The sequence below is a fragment of the Stenella coeruleoalba genome (assembly GCF_951394435.1).
Source record: "Stenella coeruleoalba genome assembly, chromosome: 6".
Lineage (NCBI taxonomy): Eukaryota > Metazoa > Chordata > Mammalia > Artiodactyla > Delphinidae > Stenella > Stenella coeruleoalba.
In genome coordinates, this window is record NC_137151.1 from 53,741,391 (window position 1) to 53,761,885 (window position 20,495).

The 20,495-nt window shown below is 41.5% G+C and overlaps 1 protein-coding gene across 6 annotated transcripts in view; it reads left to right on the forward strand.

The window, feature by feature from the left end:
* GPD2 (glycerol-3-phosphate dehydrogenase 2) overlaps positions 1–20,495 on the forward strand; it is a 199,917-nt gene that overhangs the window by 57,729 nt on the left and 121,693 nt on the right. Inside the window, exon 1 of one of the 6 annotated variants that reach the window (XM_079923814.1) lies at positions 9,097–9,329. The exons of 3 other annotated variants lie outside the window; for them this stretch is intronic. The gene's annotated coding sequence lies outside the window, so the exon portion shown is untranslated. Of the gene's footprint in view, positions 1–9,096; positions 9,330–9,724; positions 9,741–9,763; positions 10,011–20,495 lie in introns of those variants that run through there. 2 more of the 6 variants (XM_079923815.1, XM_079923812.1) reach the window with 2 other exon arrangements.

Here is a 20,495-nt window from a genome sequence, read left to right on the forward strand (position 1 = left end):
TGCTAAGAGCAGTAGCCACTAAGTGTAAAAAATCAAAACAAAGCACTTTCCCATCTCCCTGATGGAGTAAAAGCAGTGAAGCCCAAATAATGCTTAGTTACCAAAAGCAATGCCAGGTGTCTAATCGAAACGGTATTGATTTTAGCTAGTAAATAGCCCTTAATAAAGTTGGAACCTGGGTTGAATATGCAGTCTGGTAATTAGCTAATAAAGCAAACAAGGCCTGGAGAGAACGTGGTGCAGTTGGATAAACAGCAGCCTGTCATCCAGGAAGCTTTCCTAGGTCTAATACCTTCTCCTACAGAGGACTCAAGTTACCCTTAGGACTCCATGCCTAGTGTTTTTAGCCATTAAATAAGGAAGAAAACAATAAATGTATCATAGGGTCTGAGATATAACTAAAAGCAGTTGTAAATGTTTTACAAATATTACATGCAATAGAAATGCTTCCTGGAGACAGATGTTGCAATTTAATAATCTTAAGTGGGAAGGTTTAATAACTACTTTAGATCATTAGGATAATGTTTAGTGCCCTAGGATAATTATTAAACAATTCTCAGTTTGCTAAATTATCTGATACTCCAGAGAAATCCATAGCCTGATTAATTCTCACATTATCTGTCAACTGCTCAATGAAACCGCAAAGCAGTAGAGGCCAGCTGGGAAAAAAGAAGAGCAAGGGTGAGAAAAGGACTGAGTTAGCCAGATGTCACGTTGAGAAAGAAGAAAATCAGGGACGGAGGGTCAGAGCCAATGTGTAAGGAAAAGTGTTAAGGTGCAAATGATCTGAATCAGAGATGCTGATTAGAGCCTAGAGCTTCAGCATCCAAATACATTGTATCAGGCCTGCACAGAGGTTCTGTTGTTGTTGATTTGCTTTTAGATGTGGTTGCTAATATTTTCTTACGTGGGAAAAGCATTCTATATAAAAACCCCAGATTTCCGGCTTCTTTTGAAAATTCAGAGTATCTAGTAACAGTGGGCCTAATTCCTACATGACAGCAATGGACAAGAGCTGTGTAAAGGCTGCCCCATTTATTTTCTCTCAAGATTTTGATTATGAAAATCTTAAGGCTAACTGAAGAGTAGAAATACAAATAAATATCTATTCACCTACCTCTAGATTCAACAACAGGTAATATTTTTCCATATTTATTATAAAAGTAAATACCTATATACATTTATATTTTTGCTGAACCATCTTCAAATGGTTATATTACTTCATCCCTAAATATGTTAGCATGCATTTCTAAAAATAAGGACAGTTTCCTACAGAACTGCAATCTTACTATCATGCTGAAAAAAAAATCAATCATCATTCCTGAAGGTCATCTTTACTCAGTCTATATTCAAATTTCCCCATTGTCCCAAAGTTTCTTTCAGATTCATTTTCCTTTCAAGCCAGGATCCAATTAAAACATATGCATTGCATTTAGTTATGTCACATAAGCCACTTTTACTCTAGATCAGGCTCTCCCCGACTTGCCCCTTTTCTTCTATGGCATTGTCTCCTTGAAGGGGTCAGTTATCTTGTGGATTGGGATTCAGATCTAAAGGCTTGACTAATTTAGGTTAAACATTTGGGGCAAAAATAATTCTGAGGTGATAATGCAGACTTCATATTACATCACATAAGGAAGCATATACCTGTTGTCCTAGCTGGTAGCACAAAGTTTGATCACCAGGTTTAGGTAGAGCAATCTCTTTAGCTGTGGTATGCTGTCTCCAATTTGCTCCAGACCCACCACTCCTTGTCTTACATCTAGCCTAATTAATTCATTTTACCTTGCCTGGAAGGCATATGTAAAGGTCAACCTAGAGCCTATCACATGCTACAATCTGGACTGTGTGATACTGAGCACCTACATCTGTATCCCTGGAACAATAGAACAGTGCCTGGTGTATAGGTGGTGCTCAATAAATATCCATTGATTGACTAAAATTAGAAACACGTAAGTTAGAGAAACTTGAAAGGAAGTAGGGTTTGGGGGAAAATATGGCAACTCATACTCCTGAACTATATGTGGTTCAGAGAAGCCTGGTGCCCTTGGATATATAGAGCAGATTGCAAAGGCTCCTGGCTCTAGGATGTGGTTCTTTATTTGAGCTGGACGGAAATGTATAATCCCAGTGGATAAATCAGAGCAAGGAGAAAGAATGAATTTAAAATTCTGTGGAACTCAAGGGTTTGGTTACCTGGGCTTCCCATTTATGAAAGGCTCTGACACAGCTTGGGTTTTCTGGAAGCAGATACTGAGACAGAGTATGACATGCAGGTTAGTTTTAGAGATACTTGTGAAAAGAAGAGTGCAGAAGCAGAAGTGGACAGAGGAAGAAGTAGAATTGTGATGCAAGCTCAACAAAGCCTCATTCACCCCCTAAGGCAGTTCTGGAGAGTACACAGCCCATTAGAGTTATCTCCCAATTATCCAGCTGAGCCTTTATACCCCTGCTTCACTCAATCACAGGGTAAGGACCAGTCCAGAAAAGGGATGGCCTTGAATGAGGCAGCTCTCTCATTGAGTTGGCAGCTGGAGATGCTTCCAGCAGCTGGAAAAAGAATTTCTGCTTGAAGGAGGATCTGGGTGGTGTGTCAATCCATCTACCACAGACCTCAAATTACAAATTTTGCTCTTATCTCTAAATGAAGCTATAGGGACAATTACCAACATATTCCTTCTGCTAAGCATTAGTTGGCTAACTGTAACATTCAGATTATACCATGATTTTTTCAACCTTGTTTTGGTATTTCTTCACTTATTAGAAAGCTCAAAAAAAAAAAAAAAAGAAAAAAAGGTCCAGGCATCTCTCAAATTTTGGAAATTTCTGGTATTGCTTGAATGTCCCACAAGGCAGAAAATTGAGCTCATTTACATGGCTGTAAATTGCTTTGGCATCTTGAATGAAGAATACCCTACAAATGCCAGTGATGTACTGACGGGCTAGCTCTAGAGATAGATTGATGTTGGTGTCAAAGGAAAATAAATGAAGGAAGTTGTATTAGTTTCCTATTGCTGCTGTAACAAATTACCACCAACTTGGTGGTTTAAAACGAGATATAGTCTCCCACAGTTCTGGAGGCCAGAAGTCCAAAATCACTGGACTGAAATCAGGGTCAGCAGGGCTGCACTCTCTCCAGAAGATCTGGGGGAGAATCCATTCCTTGCTTCTTCCAGCTGCTGGCGTTCCTTGACTTGTGTCTGCATTACTCTAATCTGTGTACATGATGACATTGTCTTATACTCTTCTGTCTGTGTAAACCCTCCCTATTACTTCTTTCTTATAAGGTTATATGTGACGGCATTTAGGGTCCTCCCTGATAATTCAGGAAAACGTCTCCATCTCAGGATCCTTAATTAAATCATATCTGTTAATACTCCCCATCCCCCATATAAGGTGACATTTAATGGTTCCAGGGAGGCCACTATTCAGCCTACAATAGGATAGCTTTTAAGTCTTCACTTTACCTCCTTAAGCCTGGGGATAATTTGCATTCACATAGCTCCAAAGCAAGAATGTAAATTGTGTCTAGGGTGAGGAAAATCATGGAAAAGCTAGAATTCCACCCTGCAACACTTTGAGACCCACTGTAGGAAGGCCATCTTTGTGAGGGCTGGACTTTTACTCTTTTTCAAAACTCTGAGAGGCTCAGTTTGATAGTGAAGAGCACATGCTCAGGAAAAAGTGCCTTCCTCCACATTTGACTATTGAAAGATATTTTTAGAACACACATCCTCTAAATTTACTAGGAAAAAAATTGTTTTTTCAGATGCCCTGACACCAGTTTCTAGCTTTTTATCACATGTCAAGCTGCCTTAGTTCTCAGAAACTTGACCAGGGTTGAAAGTTAGGCAAGAAGGAAGTGGGATTATCTATTTACAGTGTGTTCTAGAGACTGTTAATAGACTTTCCATTAAATTTTCAAATTTCTCTTTGATAAAGGTTACATTGAACCATTCTCTTCTTTTGTTTTATGCCCCCCAAAAGAGCTATTTTAAAAATAAATCTTGGGCTTCCCTGGTGGCGCAGTGGTTGAGAGTCGGTCTGCTAAGGCAGAGGACATGGGTTCGTGCTCTGGTCCGGGAAGATCCCATCATGCCGCGGAGCGGCTGGGCCCATGAGCCATGGCCGCTGAGCCTGCGTGTCCGGAGCCTGTGTTCCGCAACGGGAGAGGCCACAGCAGTGAGAGGCCCGCGTAACGCAAAAATAAAATAAAATAAAATAAACTTCAATATGTAACTCAAAGATAACAGAACAAAAATTCTCTACTTTTCCATGGTTCATTTTTTGGCTTTGCATGATGCTTTTGCTGACAGAGGAGGAATGAAGATTTCCTTTTGAGTCCAAGGTATTTGCTGAGGGAACAGCACCTGTTACTCTCTGGCCTATACCCCTGTGTGTAAAGGACTTTCCTCTTGGCTTGGAAGAAATTAGGTCATTGCCCACATGCTTCAAGGCTGCTGAATTAAGACACAACGTTCTTCTTATTTTAAAGCTGATCAGGCACAGGCCTAAACCCTGTCCTTTGCTATTGTTGCTCTATTTTTTTGCTATTCAGATTCACTCATTCAAAACAAAATCACATTATAACATTAGAAACTGTAATCAAGTTTATTTTAAGCATTTACTGCTGAGATTGAAGCCATCTCCAGGTTATGTAACAGGTATTCAGACACGGAACTGAACAAATCTCCAGTTTCTTGGGCTGTTTACTCTCGGCTTATTTGCCTCTTTCACTGAATCATAAACAGTTACTCTGAAGAACCCAATCCTCCATTTTGTTTCAGCTCCCACATCAGAAGCTAATACATTTTCATGTTCTCTGCATGAGTTATTTGGGGCATATCTGCTTGCCCACAACCTTCCTCCTGCTATTAAATAGGAGGCTATGTTCCAGAGACAACATTACTCAATTTATATCACCAACATTTGTTTTCAGTGCTGCCTTGTCCAAAGAACAAAGTGGATGCCTGCCCAAGGAAGTTCATATTTCCTTTACCCACAAGACCTTTACATCTAAGTAAGTTTCCTGGTGTCACTTTATATTGATGCCTTAAAAATTTATTTCAAGAAGACTTTCCCAGATTCTTATAAAGCAGAAATAAACCTTAAAGAACCCATTAAAATATGGGTTAAACCTATTAAAATATATTTAGTATTTTCATTTCATCTTTTCAAGGATCATATACCATATGATTACCTCATTCTTGATCCTAACTCTTTGAAAATCACTGATGTGGGAAGATTTTCTGTTGGATATTTTTAGATGTCTATAATTCTGCTTTTAAGAATTCAAGTAACAAGGAGGTGGAGGCCCACTAAATGATAAATGAACTGCTCTAATCTCCAAGCTCCAAAGGTTCTGGTCCAGTCCTGTTCAAGGATTTAAGATTTTTCTGGACAGCACTGCTAATCTTCTAGAAACTCCATATTAGTGGATTTTTGTTTTTGTTTTTGTAAGTAGTAAACTTGAAGTCTTTGTTTAATGTTTGGTTATCTTCTTAATGTTGTAACTGTTGTTAACAATGGATAAGATTATAGGTACATACAGTACTTCCTAAATTATGGAAAGTACTAAAATAATAGAATGGAAGAAAGATGTGAGCATACACAGCAATCAAAGCTCAGAACAAAGGTGTCTTGGCCAGGTGTTGGTCATGAGTCAGAATGTGTGGGGTTCAGGGCAGGGAAATGACATTGGTGATACTTTTATCGACCATCTACATGTTAGGCATTTTACATATATTATCCCATTCAGTTCCAGTTTGGCTGTTGCTAGCTGTGTTTTCTTGCGCATGTTACTTAACAATTTTGTGCCTCAATTTCCCAGTTTGTAAAAACAAAGCCAAACCAAAAAACTCATAGTTATTCAGAGTATTAAAGATTACAAGTACTTTGTTAAGGCTAGTGCCTGACACAGAGTAAGTAGTACTGAATGTTTGCTATTCTCAATATATTTTCACTGATAAGGAAACTGAGGCTCTGAGCGGCTAGAGGTTAAAGAACTTAGAAGAGGATGGATTTGAAGCCCACACACTGTTCTCTATACCAAGCAGTTTCTCATTTTAGTCTTGGCTCTATGTTAGGCTAACTCTGTAACTTTAGGGAAAGTATTTAATAATTCTGGGCCTTGGTTTCATCATGTGTAAAACAAAAGTCTGTGAGTTGATAACATTTATGGCCCCTTTCAATCTTTACATTCCATAATTTTATTATGAGCTTTGATAACCAACGAACTCTCAGGGAAAATGTGTTCCTCTCTAGAAGTGGGTAGGGACTAAAGCAGTTGACCCTGGGCAGGTGGTAAATGGTCATAAAAGGTGAGTAATAGAATCACCAATGGAAGGTTCCCCATTTGGGGGAAAGGTCACCCCCAGCAGTTGGGTTGAAGATGTCTAAGCGTCAGGGAACCTACTCTCCAGGCTTGGGAAAGGAAGAACTTCTCGCTTGTATTGTTACACCAGACTATAGAAAATAACCCAAATTTACCTGACAACACTAGGAAAGCAAGATAAATTAATGGCAGGCGAATTTAGGCTTTGTTTACATAGGAATGAACGAAAAGGGGAAAGCTTTTCAGATTTCGGTAGCCATGTGAGCCTGAAAACCTAGGATAGACCTGAAGTTTCCATAGGCACATGAGAAAAGAGTTAGGTGGCACCAGGGTTATTTGACACCCTCAATCTGAAAGACAGTAAACATAGTTTCATTCCAAATGCTGAGTCATGCTTAAGGCGACAAGGAGAAACACTTAAGACTCTTAACTTCTCTGAGGTACTGGTAGGGTCAGGAGATCGTTTTCTGCTAAAATAATTAATTCATGTTTTTAAATTTAGTTATGATAAGTGCTTCCCCTCCTACACCCTCACTCAGTTTTCTCCCTTTTTAGCCCTCAACATGTTTGTTTGGTTTTGTTTTAATTCCATGAGAAGCTGTAGCAAGTGTATGTGTGTAGGGAAGACTTTTTTTCTTTTTAATATTGTTTTGTATCCAGTGTAATACTTAATTTTGAAGAGTCATTTCTCAATGAATGATTATTGCCCTCCTCCCCATAAAATTATCTTAACAATGAAAAGAAATTGCTTATCCATATGGGAAATTACATTACTGTTAGATACCTCAGTCAGCAGCCAAATTCTTTCAGTGGAATTCTTATCATAATAAGCGAGACCCAGGGGCAGAGGTAGAGAGGTGGAAAGCCACTTTAGGTACTCATAAATAGTAACCTAAGTTTTAAAGCATCATGTTCAAGGCTAAAAGGAAAAAATTATTTTTATCCTTTATTCCTTCTAGAAGATACTGATGGAGTAAATACGGCAGAGTTCTTGATTTTGTAAGTCTCTGTCGGTCTTAAAGCAGAAGGATCATAAACCTCTTCTGAAATTATCTAGTGTATATATTGAAAAGTTAATTTTTTTACCACTTTTGCCTTGAATAAAAGTGGATGCCTAAGTTATGATAACTACAAATCAGCTATGTTTTTATGCAGTAATTGGAAGTAATTATTTTACAATGGTTTCTAATTAAAAATTGTTTTCAAGGCTGTAGTTGAAATTAGATGTGTATGGAGCATGGGGAAGAGGAGGGCTGAGGTGGGTTGTTTAGAAAAAGAAGATCCAGAGTAAGCTGTATGCTTATCAGGCATGTTAAGCTTTCTTATCTCTCCTCTCTTAACCCCTCCCCTACACACCTTTTTCATTTGATACCTTTCCTGAATTCCACCAATGCCTGGGGTCCTCCTGCTTTCCTTTGGTTGCTTTGTGCCCCAGCCTTGGCAAGTGAAAACTTGTCCAGTGCTTCTGAGTTTTCTCACCTCAAAGTTCTCTACCTCCTCCCATGTGCTATTCCGTCAGGGTCTGATTTGGATTGGACCATCATGGGTGGTCATGGGTTACGGATGAGAACTGAATCCCTGCTGGCTTGTTAGCTAGCAAGGTGACCAGGACTTGTGGGGAAAATAAACAGCAGACATAATAGGGCTCGGAACAAATTGTTCACCTGAGCATTCATTTCATATCAATGAACAATTATAGAACATCTATTATGTTATAGGGACTGTGCTAGGTACAAAAGTGAATATGTTGTCTCCATTTTCCAAGCACTGAACTGTCCTGGGAGAATCAGTGGGAAGAAAATCCAGGACTGGCACCTCATTCTGCCAGATTATTCCTTTTCTATGCAACGTGTTGCTCTTCTAGACAAACGTTTAGGATTTGAAAAAATGTGAAAGCAATGGTCTATTAGAGGGGTTCTCAACCCTGCCTGGGTGCTCACGTGGATCATGGGGTGGGGGTAGGGTTTCAACACTGGTTCCAAGCTGTAGTGTGCACCAGAATCACCTGAAGGGCTTGTTCAATCAGCTAGGCCCCTGGCCCCAGAGTTTAAGAATCAGGTAGTCTGGAGTGAAGCCGGGAATCTGCATGTCTATCAAGTTCTCTGGTAATGCTGGCTCCCCCAGCTACACCTTGAGACCCATAGTTTTAAAATATAAAGATTTCCAGGTTCCATTCACCGACTGATTCAACTGGTGTGGGGATGGGAACCTAGCATTGATCATTTAACACCCCCCCACCCCCGCCCCAATCCCCTGCTGTTCCACTGGATAGACTACCCATTGGATAGGCTGGTTTCCTGTTACTATGAGTTTGGGACCCAATGAAACTACATATTCCTCTGGGTCAATTATAATAATTATCTGGTATTTAAAGAAATTAGTGACAATAAATAATTGGCTGAAAAAGCCCCACCCCTGCGATTTTGTTTCAAACTAATTTGGCTGCCTTTTTTTGGAAGGCCTTTCCAACCCTTCCCTGGGTATTTTCCAGTACCACGGTAGAAACGTTACGTGTAAAGCTCCCAGAGATCTTCGGAGGAAAGACCTTAAAGAAATGGGTCAATTTGAACCCCATCTGCGTCCTCCTTGGGCCCCCTTGGCCTCGCCTAGCACTTCTAGTGCCAACAAGTGAGCTGGGCATGCTCAGTGGGCAGGGTCGGTTCTGGAGGTGCAACTGGGAAGCTTGCAGCTCTGCTGCCCGGGCTCTCCCCTCCCCCCACCTGTAAGAGGCTGGGCCCGAGGAGCCCGTGCTCTGCATCCCACCCCCTGAAGCTTGGGCTTGGTTTTCCCTGCGGGTCTTCTCGCTGACATTCAGGCAGGGGTCAGGCGGCCGGGCGCGCCTCCAGAGCGCGCGGGGGGAGCACGGGCGAAGGCTTTGGGCTCTGACGGTGGGGTCCCAGGGGCCCGCCTGCCTCCCAGACGCGTTTCTAGGCCCAGGGAAGCCTGCCTGCCGAATAGGGGAAGCCAGATTCGGGGGCGGGTAACGAGAAATCAGGTAAGCCAGTCCCGCCGGCGTGCAGGCGAACGAGTGTCTCCTCTCTCCCGGGCAGGTGGCGAGGGCGGCCCACAATGGGGAGGGCGGAGGAAATCCGACACCTCCGCCGTCTTCCCCCGGCCTGGCCCCGCCGAGGCTTCCCGGCCCGCCAGCTGGCTGGCGAGGCTGGGCGGAGGGTCTCGAGGGAGTCCGGGCGAGGACGCGGGCAGGGCCTAGGGCCAGGGCCACGCACACGCCGCGCCGCGGCCCATCCCCGCGGGCCCCGCGCCCAGGTCTAGTCATGTTCATTTGGAGGCGGAGACCTCGCTCGTTCTCTGCCCGCTGGTTCGCAACGCTTCCCCGCCTTCCCGGCCGGGTCCCCCGCCTCCATTTCCGCGCTTCCCCGCTGGGTCGGCGGAGCCTGGGCCCGAGGTATTCAGCTGGATGTGGCGGTCGCGCCGCCGGGGTCGACCCTCGGGGAGGGGAGCGGGAGGCGCGAGTTTCGGGGGAGGCGGGGGCGCGGCTGCTCTGGTGCGTCGGGTTACAGTCGCCCAGCTTGTTCGGGGCGAGTGACATCCACGCGCGCCTCGCTGCAAGTATCCGGACCGAGGCGCTGATTCGGGGGAGGCAGAGACTCCGCCCAGGCCCGCGGAAACGGGTGCTTCTGCTCTCTCTCCCCTCGCGCGAGAGGATCAATCTAAGGTGTGTGCTTCCCGGGAGACCCCCGTGCCCCCGCCCCCTGGGTTCTGGGGCGGGGGGTGGTCCCTCTCTGACCGGGTGGAGTCCGGTGTTGGGGTGGGTGGTGGCAGAATCTGGGGAAAGATTTAGAATTTTTCCGCACCGACAGAACGTGGGCTCATTCTTACTGGGAGCGGGGCGGTGGAGTGGAATACTTTTGCCTCCTTGGTTAAGTGGCAGGACTTTGGGGTGAGGGTTGATGTCTAAATGAAAGTTTGCTGCAAACTTCTGGCTTGTGGATGCAGCTCGTCTGAAAAGGACTGTTGCTCCCTTCTGAAGCAAGGGAGGGAAAGATTCTAGAAGGGGACTGAGGCTTCTTTGAGATCTTAGCTGCTGGAGTGTGACAGTTTTAGGAGGAAATGGAAGGTGTACCCTGATGAACTTAAAACAGACCCTACTCCCCACGTAGTAACTTCTGAGTCAAAAATAGACTTGAAGCGTGCTTTGGTAGGAACGTATAGCCCTGTGAATGAAGGGCTGATCTGGAGCCCTTGACCTCTAGCCTGCCTTCCGTCTTCTGCGAGGGAGCATTCACTCCGGGAACTGCCCTCCTCAGGAGTTCCAAAGAAGTTTACACATGCAAGTTCTCTTAGTGACGGGGCCAACCCAAATTATGCAACACTTTATAAATATCATGGGAAAGGGTGGGGACAGCTATAGAAATAGCTAACAACTAATTTGGTCAACTTTTATACTTGTATAAATAGGTATGGGATGGAAAAGTAGGTTCCACTGAGTCCTCATTGCTTAAAACAAAACAATTTTGCATACGTTCCCAGGTTTAATAGATGTGAAGTTTTGGAGTGTGGAGGGTAATGGGAACTGCCACACGGGGGCCAGGCACTTCCTGGTAGCTACTGACCACTCTAGTCGCTGAGTGCCATTGCTCAACGCATACCACGTGCAGCCTGGGGAACCTTATGATGAGGATGTTGGAACCCTCCTGCGTTTCTCATAGGGGGATTATGTCAAGTTACAACACTCCCTTGGTTTTTCCAAATCAACTCGTCCAATGATGCAGCGGTACCTTAGTAATAATGGATAAAGATGGAATTTGGGGTTTGAGAACCAGCATTGTTGGAGCTGTCCATTCTGATGTCTCACATAGTCACTTTATTTTATAGACATTCTGAGTAGCATTAATACTCTGCTTCCTTCTCTCTGCCTCTGATTTATTAAAAGACGCAATGGCTTAAGCTCAGTAATTGACAAGAGGGCCAATCGTCAATGCCTCCCCTCTTGTTTTTGTAACTATTTAATCGCAGAGATGTTTAGAAATATTTGACTATCATTGTACATAAGTCATATTGGCGAATAATTATAACTCTCAAATTATCCCGTTTGCTATTAGTTTCTGCTTTCATTACTAGAATGTACGTTCTGTGAGAGGGCGTGGGCTGCCTCACACACTTTCGTATTTCCAGTATCTAGAGTGGTGACTAGTTTGTGATAAATGTTTCCTCAATGAGTGACTAAACTGTGGGACAAACTCTAGCTGGATGTAGTGGGGGAAGAAAACCAGAGATTTTGGCTTTAGGGAAACTATTCAACCTCACTGGGCCTCAGTTGTCTCACTGACAAAATGTAGATAATAATATGTGATATAACACGTAAAATCACTAGTGATGTTCCTTTCAGGTAGTAGACTTCAAAATATTACTTTCTTCTTTCTTATATATTTTACTTTTTATATTCAAAAAGGGAAGACTTGGGGAAAGAATGCAGATAGTTGGATAATTTAGCTCTTGCATGTTGTGAATGAATTATCCAGGTTTTTTCCCCGTTAACTTGGTGTGTGTGATAGAAGGAAGGGGGAGGGGGAAGTTAGTGGCAGCTATGGTTATTAGAGACAGGAAACAATTTCCAGATCACTATGTAATTTCTCCTCTTTATTTTTTTCATGTGATGAAGTTTCTGCTCAGGTTTTCCAGAACTTGATTTTTTTTCTACTTGTCAACAACCAGACTCACTAGGTTGTCCTAAGTACAGAAGCAACACTTTAGAAAGAGCATTAGGAATCAAACATCTGTAACACTTGACTTCTTAAATGAACTTTTCTGTAGTCTTGTGCAGCATTATATAGTAACAAGATAAAGAAAAATATGGTTATCCTGCTTTTGAGAAGGTTAGAGTTCATTTAACAAGGTAGAACCTATAGATGTTGAACAGTTACAGACCAGCGTAAGATCTTGCATAGTACCGTACCCAATGGTTATGGAAGGGAGAGGTTAACATGCGCTCAAGTAGCTGGAGACAATTTTGTGGTGAAGAGAATATCACTTCAGCAACAGAGAGACTTAAAGTGTCCTGAAGATTACAGCGGATCATTTTTGTTTCAAGAATGTTTGTTATTTTGTACTTCAGTGTATTAAAAAGCCAAACAATCATATACTTTCAAAAGTAAACTTTCTATGGAAAAGCATATTAGAAACTTACAATACAATTCTGTACATGAACTAAATGATACTTTTCACTGTGTCTCTGAAGTTTTAAAGCCTAGGATTGGAGTTAAAAATTATAACTTTTCATTCTTGCCACTTTTAACGCCCTTGCTTAAAACAAAGTGTCAGATGGCCTGCCTTTTACTCTCTCCAGTTGTATATAATAGGATATTGTTTTCATTTGAAGTTTCCGGGGAAAATTACTAGTCATTAAGTTTGGGATCCCCACAACTGGCTAATTTTAGATGGTGTTATAAAAGTGGTTTTAGATGCTCTTCAAAATACTCAGGAAATTCCACGAGGATTCATCACCTTTGAGATAAGAAGGCAACTTGGAAGTTGTTTTATAGAGGAAGAAGAAGCTAATAAAAGGGTGTGTTGTATATTTCCTTGTTTTAGAATTGTTGACATGATGGGGGAAAGAAATGTAGGCAGGGGGGAGAGATGATCAGATTCAACTGCACGTGAGAAAAACAAGGGCCAACGTGGCTACAAGCCAGGAAATGTCGAACAACTTTAGACCTCTTCCTGTATTACCTGACCAGGGATTGATCTCAGGAGCATTTTAGGAAAAGGAAGCTTGAGGAGCTAATGGTTTGAATACCTGAGGATGCTGAGGTAATGACTGTGGTCAGAGTTTGTCTAGAACTCCAATTTTGTGTCCTGACGTGAATGTGACCATTTTTGTTTGTTTGTTTTGGTTTTTTTTCCCCTTGTTTCCCAGGATTTTCACCTTTTTTTGGCAGTTCTTACTAGTTCTTTGGGTTAAATATTTCTTCCTATATCGTATCTGTGTTCTTATTTCCCATTTTTCAGTTGAAAATTTTCTGTTGATTCTTTTAAAATACGGTTTCTGATTTGTGCAGCAGACAAAACATTGTTTCTGATTTTAATTAGGTCAAGCTCTGGTTCTGTTAGTTCACTAAAATTAGTGGGAAAAAATTAACTAATAGAAAATGTTGCCCTCCTAAGTAAAAATTTATTGTGACAAAATGTATTAACGAAACTCTAAAGCATTACTTGGGGATATCTTTTACTTTTTCTGGCAAAATGAAATGATTACTGGTGTACTTTATTCTGTAGCAGTCAGATACTGTTAAAGTGTGAGCAATGACTGTTTCATTTAGATTTTTCTAGCCTCAGATTCTTTAAATAGTGATATATCCTCTATGGAATTTCATATTTGATTATCCACCTATATCCTTCAAACCCCACAAATTATAACACAGAGGCTGTTTTCTGAAAATGAGGTTTCTAGAAGCTGCTACTGTCAAATGACACGGTCTTCGAGTATGACTCGCTGACACACGCTTAGAAAGCTTTATTACTTACCTCATATGCACCAGTGACCACTAAGTCTGGTTGGTTATTCACACTAGGAACAAAAGTTGATGTTCAAGGTAAACATTTTAGGAAACTTTTCACTGGGATTTTATGAGTTTCAATAAAACACAATGAATTTCTACCTGTATTTGAAAAGTGATGAAAATAGTACGGCTCAGAGTACTAGGTTCTCAAAAGTCGTTTTCCTTTTGTTTAAACGGAAGAAAGAAAGGATGTTTTGTTTCGCTGCAGTAATATCAGAACTGCTTTGATCATATCACTCTTTGTTCCACCCTTCCGTGGGTCACTCTGCCCTATTGCATTAAATTCTAAATATTTATCTTTGAAATCATGGACGTTTCCGGTCTTGCCCCAATATTAAACTTCTGCCCTTCTCTTCCTCGTGATCTAGTCGAACTGGACTACGTGAAATTCTCTAGATCTGTTTTATTCCTACCGCTGCCCCTATGCTAATGTTCTTCCTTCTACTTTACCTCTTTAAAATCCTACCAATCCTTGAATGTCCCGACCACAGGCTACCAGTTTTGTAATGCTTTCCTGCACTACCCCAGTGAGAAGTGTATTGTACATTTCCTAAACTCTTCAACTACTCTTTTTATGCCACTCGTAAGTATCCCATTTACTCCTCTGTATGGTCATTATTTGAAAACATGCATAATTTCCTTTCCTGCAGAAGATCATGCAGAGCAAGGGCTGGATCTTACACAATTTTATAGACCTCGTGTGCCCAACCCAAGTCCCTGCATGTGGGGACACCTAGTAAATAGTTGTTGAATGAATGATTGACTCATAATTCGCTCATCCCTTAATTACCAAGAATAAGTGATAGAAATGGTTGGGATGTGATTGGACAGCAGGTAACACACAGGCAGATGCATTTCAGATAATCAGTTAAACTGAATCTTTATCTTTTTTCAGGCCTCCTTTCTCCCTATACATTTGGCAGTTCTTATAGCTAAAGGATATTTGTTTTAGGAGGAGGAAAGGAAATTGCTGCATTTGAACCAAAGTTATAACAGCAATCTGTGAAGAAAATCAGTGGAGGAATCTGCAAATGAGGAGGTCATTTAAGATCTGCTAAGGAGTCACCTTTGTCAGGGCTCCTAGGGCTCCCTTCTCTTCACTAACTTCTCCCTTTTTCCCCACCTGCCTACCTAATCCAATCTCTTAAGAAAGAATCCAGAAAATTAATTCATAACAAGATGACTGATAAAATTAGCTTGTCGCTATGTCAAAGGTCTCTGGATTCTAAGGGGACAAAACCTTAGGGACCATTTATGTAGGCTACGTAGAAGGAGCTTTGGGGGTGGGCAAGTGTTTACTTCTCTGCATTCCTGAAGTCACATTATAGCCACCTGCCTGTGGCTTTGGTCAGTCTCTGCACCTGCCAATTTCTTCCTCTGTAAAATAAGGTGGCAGAACTGTGTGAATTTAAAGCCGTAAAAGCGCGAGGTGTTTTATTGCTCTTGTCGTGTCTTGCAAGGGGAAGCCAGTCATGGTCAGTGGGCTCTGTTCACCTCTGGACCTGGCCTAACTTTTCCTCTTACTTCCCCGAGTTTGGGATGTCCTTTCTCTCAGCCTCTCCAGATGTGGCATTCACTTGGGAGGATGCTGCATTCCCTGCTTCTCCCTCCTGGCTTGTGCTCATAGGATCTGTTACAACAAATATCCTTTCACTTCTGTCTTTCTTTATGTTGCCCTTTTCCCCTATCCCAACCCACCATTAAGTAGCTGGGATATTTATCTAAAAATATATGTATTCACAGAACTTTAAATAGGAAGGGGGTTAAAGATCTAACGCAACACTGTCTTTTTATTATTGATAATAAATAATAATGATAAGTATCATTTAGAGCAATCACCTTTTTCTAGGCTTTTTCTAGGCCCTGTGCTACGTACTTTGCACACATTATTTCACATATCGACAGTGAACCATGTTATATCACTGAGGAAACCGAGTTCCAAGGAATATAAGTGACTTACTCAAAGCCACAGTTATGTTCCAGTATGACAGAAACTCCCTTTTTTTTTTTTTTTTTGCTACTTTGGATTCCCCTGCTCGACTCATTGAACTTTGCCTTTTAATACTTCACTTCCTAATACTTGGTGCTGTGGGTCGACAGTTTCCACCAGTGATGCTGAATTTGTTCAGACATTGAATGCATAGCACAGTATGCCTGCCTGAAACAATATTCCTTTTTTTTTTCTTGTTTTCCATGTTTTTCTTTATTTTTTTAATTTATAATTTTTATTGCAGTAAAATTGCTTTACAATGTTGTGTTAGTTTCTGCTGTACAGTGAAGTGAATCAGCTATATGTGTACATATATATCCCCTCCCTCTTGGACCTCCCTCGCACCCCCCCATCCCACCCATCTAGGTCATCACAGAGCACCAAGCTGAGCTCCCTGTGCTCTACAGCAGGTTCCCATTAGCTATCTGTTTTACACATGGTAGTGTATTTATGTCAAACCTAATCTCCCAGTTTATCCCACCCTTCCCTTCCCCACCGTGTCCACGTGTCTGTCCTCTACGTCTGTGTTTCTATTCCTGCCCTGCAAATAGGTTCATCTGTACCATTTTTCTAGATTGCACATATATGAATTAATATTCAAAAAGACACATGTACCCCAGTGTTCATTGCAGCACTGTTTACAATAGCCAGGACATGGAAGCAACCTAAATGTCCATTGACAGATGAATGGATAAAGAAGATGTGGTACATATATATAACGGAATATTTCTCAGCCATAAAAAGAAATGAAATTGGGTCATTTGTAGAGATGTGGATGGACCTAGAGTCTGTCATACAGAGTGAAGTAAGTCAGAAAGAGAAAAACAGTATTTCTTTTGATTTGACTTCTAGGAACCATGACATTGTTAAAATCCTCGTTAGTCTTAATGAATGTGGAAACAGCCTGCAACTTGGTATCAATCTGCATTTTCCACTCCTACACCTCGGTTTGTGAATGCAGGTGGGAAAATGAACACCATCATGCAAACTGGAGGCACCTACAAATTTATGTTCTCTAGCTTTAGCCACAGGGCAGTTCTTTTATCTTTGCCTGTTTCTAGACAGCATCTTTTCCTATTTCTCCCCGTAGTTTTTCCAAACCTTCTGCATTTTCTTTGAGCCTTTTGTCCCACTGTGCGTTTCTTTACCAGAAAATGATCGTTAGTGGTTAGAGCAGACTAAACTGTTCTAACAGAAAGATCTGAAAATAGACAAAAGCACAAACACAACAGATGTTTATTTCTTGATCATGTCATAGTCTTGGTTGGTGGATGGCTTTCCTCTAATTGATGACTCAGGCATCCTGGAACCTTTCATTTTCTGATTCTGCCATCCCTTAGGACTTTGTTTTCAAGCGTCTTCAGCTTCTCTGAAAGAGAAGAAGCATATCCACTTTCTCAATACTTAGTCTTGAAGTGAATGTAACAGTTCCACTCACATAGCATCAGCCAGAAATCACGTGCGCAGTCACACCTGTCAACAAGGGGAGATTGGAAAGTCCAGTCTGGCTGGGAGAGGAAGAGATTATGGGTTTTTGGTGAAGAGTCAGCTGTACCTTTCACAGTGTCCTTGCCTCCTGTTATACTGAGAAAACAGAGATATCATGTCAATATTTTGATATCTTAATATTTTGTTCTCCTTTCCACATCTTCCCTGTATCTGAATATATTAACTCCATCATTAACTACCAACTTAGAGGTAGAGTTATCCAGAGTTTATGCTTTCCCCAGTACTCTAAATCCCCCATTTCTTCAGCTAGCTTACTATATGAAGATTCTCCATGTTTACCTGCATTTTAAATATTTACAAGAATGTTCAAGATTCTCCCATCACAATAACAAACAAGACCAAATCCCAAAGCTATTCCTCCTCTCTTCACTCCCCTCTAGCTACATGCTCGTTCTCTCCTTTCTTTCAAGCTACACTTCCTGAAAGTATTTTATATGTTGTTTTTCTACTTCATTACCTTCCATTCACCCCGCAACTCTTGAAAATTTGGCTTCTACCTTAAATGAATCTGTTCTTTTTATGATTATTGGTTTCTCCCCGACTGGCAAATCCATAGGAGCTTACTGCTTGAAATTTCTGTGATTCTGCTAATTCCCTCCTTTGTGAAATTGAACTTTCACCGGGCTACCAAGACACTTCATTCTTCTTTTGGACTACTACTTATGGGTCTCTTTGCAGATTCTTCCCCTTGGTGTTGTAGTTCCCAGGGTCTGTTCTTAGTTCACTGCGTTCTCATTGTAGATGTTCTCTGTACCATCAAGTACATCTATATCTTTGATTTCGATGATTTCAAATCAACATCCCCAACCAGACCTCTTCCTTGATTTCAGACTCAGTGGATATTTTCACAGTCAAGACAGGACTCATAATCCCCCTCCCTGCCCCCATGAGGCTTTTCCTCTCATTGAAGAGCACCACCATCCTTTCTCCCACCTGTATCATCCACTCATTTAAGTTCCTCAGTCACCTAATATGTGCTAGGCATTGTTTTACAAATTAAAATTATAGTGGTGTACAAAACAGATACAGTCTCTTCTCTTGTAGCATTTACATTGTCAGGGAGGGGGAAATTTTCTCCTCTACCTGTCTTGAGTTCCTGTGGCTGGATTAGTAGCAAAATTGACATAAGATATTAACAGGAGAAAAACAAATTTTAATTCATGCACTCAGAGGTCTCATTGAAATGGGACATAAGAAGTGGCCAAAGCAGGCAGCTTTTATATTTTTAGATAAAGAAACAATACATTTGTGAGGAATTGACAGGACAAAGAAATTTAGGTTTTGGTGCTCAATTAGTAAGGAACCTAAGCAGAGTTTGGACTTGAAGAAGTAACCAGGTTTGTTTATAGAGGCGTCTCTGCCCAAATTCCCTATCTCTGGCCTAAAGGGTGTCCTACTTCCAGATTCAGGGAGTGTACCTTTCACATGAGAGATTTATTTCTTACTTTCAAGGAGACAGAAAGGAGAGTCAGACTGTCCCTCTTGCATTCACCATTTCTTAAGGAACTTGAATCCAAAATAATTAATATACCATTGTGCATATTTTGGGGTGGCCTGCCCTGAGCCCTAGCAACATTCAGGGGGGTGCAGGGAAGAAATAATAATGATTAAATAAAGATGAGATGTATGAGCTGATGAGAGCTGTGATCAGCTTGGATTTGGATGGTTTGGGAAGGCCTCTCTGAGGAGCTGACATTTGAGCTGCATCCTGAGTGAGTAGAAGCTAGCTGCACAGAGATGAACAAAGCATTCCAGGCAGAGGAGACAGCTGGTGCCAAAACCCTAATTGTATTCTTGATGAATCTGATGGGCCGAAGAAGGTAAATAAACCCAGAACTTCGCGAGCGGCAGAGGTATCTGTGTTAGATTCTCGTGGCTGTTAAACAAGTGACCGGAAGCTTGGCGGCTTAAAACAACAGAAATGTATTCTTTCTTTGTTCAGGAGGCCGGAAGTCCAAAATCAGTATTCCTGGGCCAAAATCAAGGTGTTGGCAGGCCATGCTCCCTTCTGAGGCTCCAGGGGAGAATCTGTTCCTTGTTTCTTTCAGCTGCCAGTGGCTCCCGGCATTCATCAAGTTTTGGCTGCGTCACTCCAGTCTTTGCCTCTGTGGTCACATTGCCTTCTTCTCTTCTGTGTGTGTCAAATCTCCCTTTTGCTTCCCTCTTATAAAGATACATGTGATTGCATTTGGGGCTCACTCTGATAATTCAGGGTAATCTCTCCACTCAAGATCCTTTATTTCATCACATTTGCAAAGTCTTTTTTTTTTGGTTGTTGTTATGTAAGATAACACTCATGGGTACCAGGATTTAGGATGTGGATATCTTTACACTGCCACTACTCAACCTACCATAGTGTCCAAGAGAATCTTTAAAAAGTAGGCAAGGGCCAGATCCTATAGAGCTGTACAAGCCAGGATAAGGCATTTAGATTTCTTTCTGAGGTTATATAAGCCTTTGGAGGATTATGTGCTGGTAAATGACTTTTTTTTTTCCATTATGTCTTTCCAAGAAGAAAAATTAAGTTGAAATTAATTAATTAAAATTTTAAATTAATAGTTCCCTAGCAAGAATGTCTTCCTTAAATATAAAAACTAAGATTTTGTTGGGTAGAGACGAGCTTTGGAGGACCACAGCTCATTATAATATGTAAGATTTTTCACCGTTCTGCCCCAAGAACCAACTTTGTCCCCTTGTGAGTGTTGCTGTTCCCATTGAGCCTGTGTGCTATCAAAGGCTGATCTGGCTACACAAAGTGGACTGGATTGTGGTAAGTGGGGGAGGGAAGATTGGATGCAGGACTCCTGTTAAGAGTCTATTTTAGTTGCCCAACTAGAATTATACTTGTATGGACGAGCAGGTGTTAAAGATGGAAAGAAGTGGATGGATTTAGGACTTGTTTTTGCAACCAAGTGAGTTGACTGAACTTTCTGATAGATTAATTCTCTGGGGAGAGGCAACAAGAATTGAGACAAAGGCTTACACTTTTTACTTGAGCAGCTGGGCCATAAACTGAGAAGAGGAGAATTGGGAGAGAAGCAATTCATGTACCTGAAGGAAGATGTAAAATGTTCTGTTTTGGCTGTGCTAAGTTTGAGGTGCTTCTTAGACATTCCTTTGGAGATGTCAGTTAGACAATTGG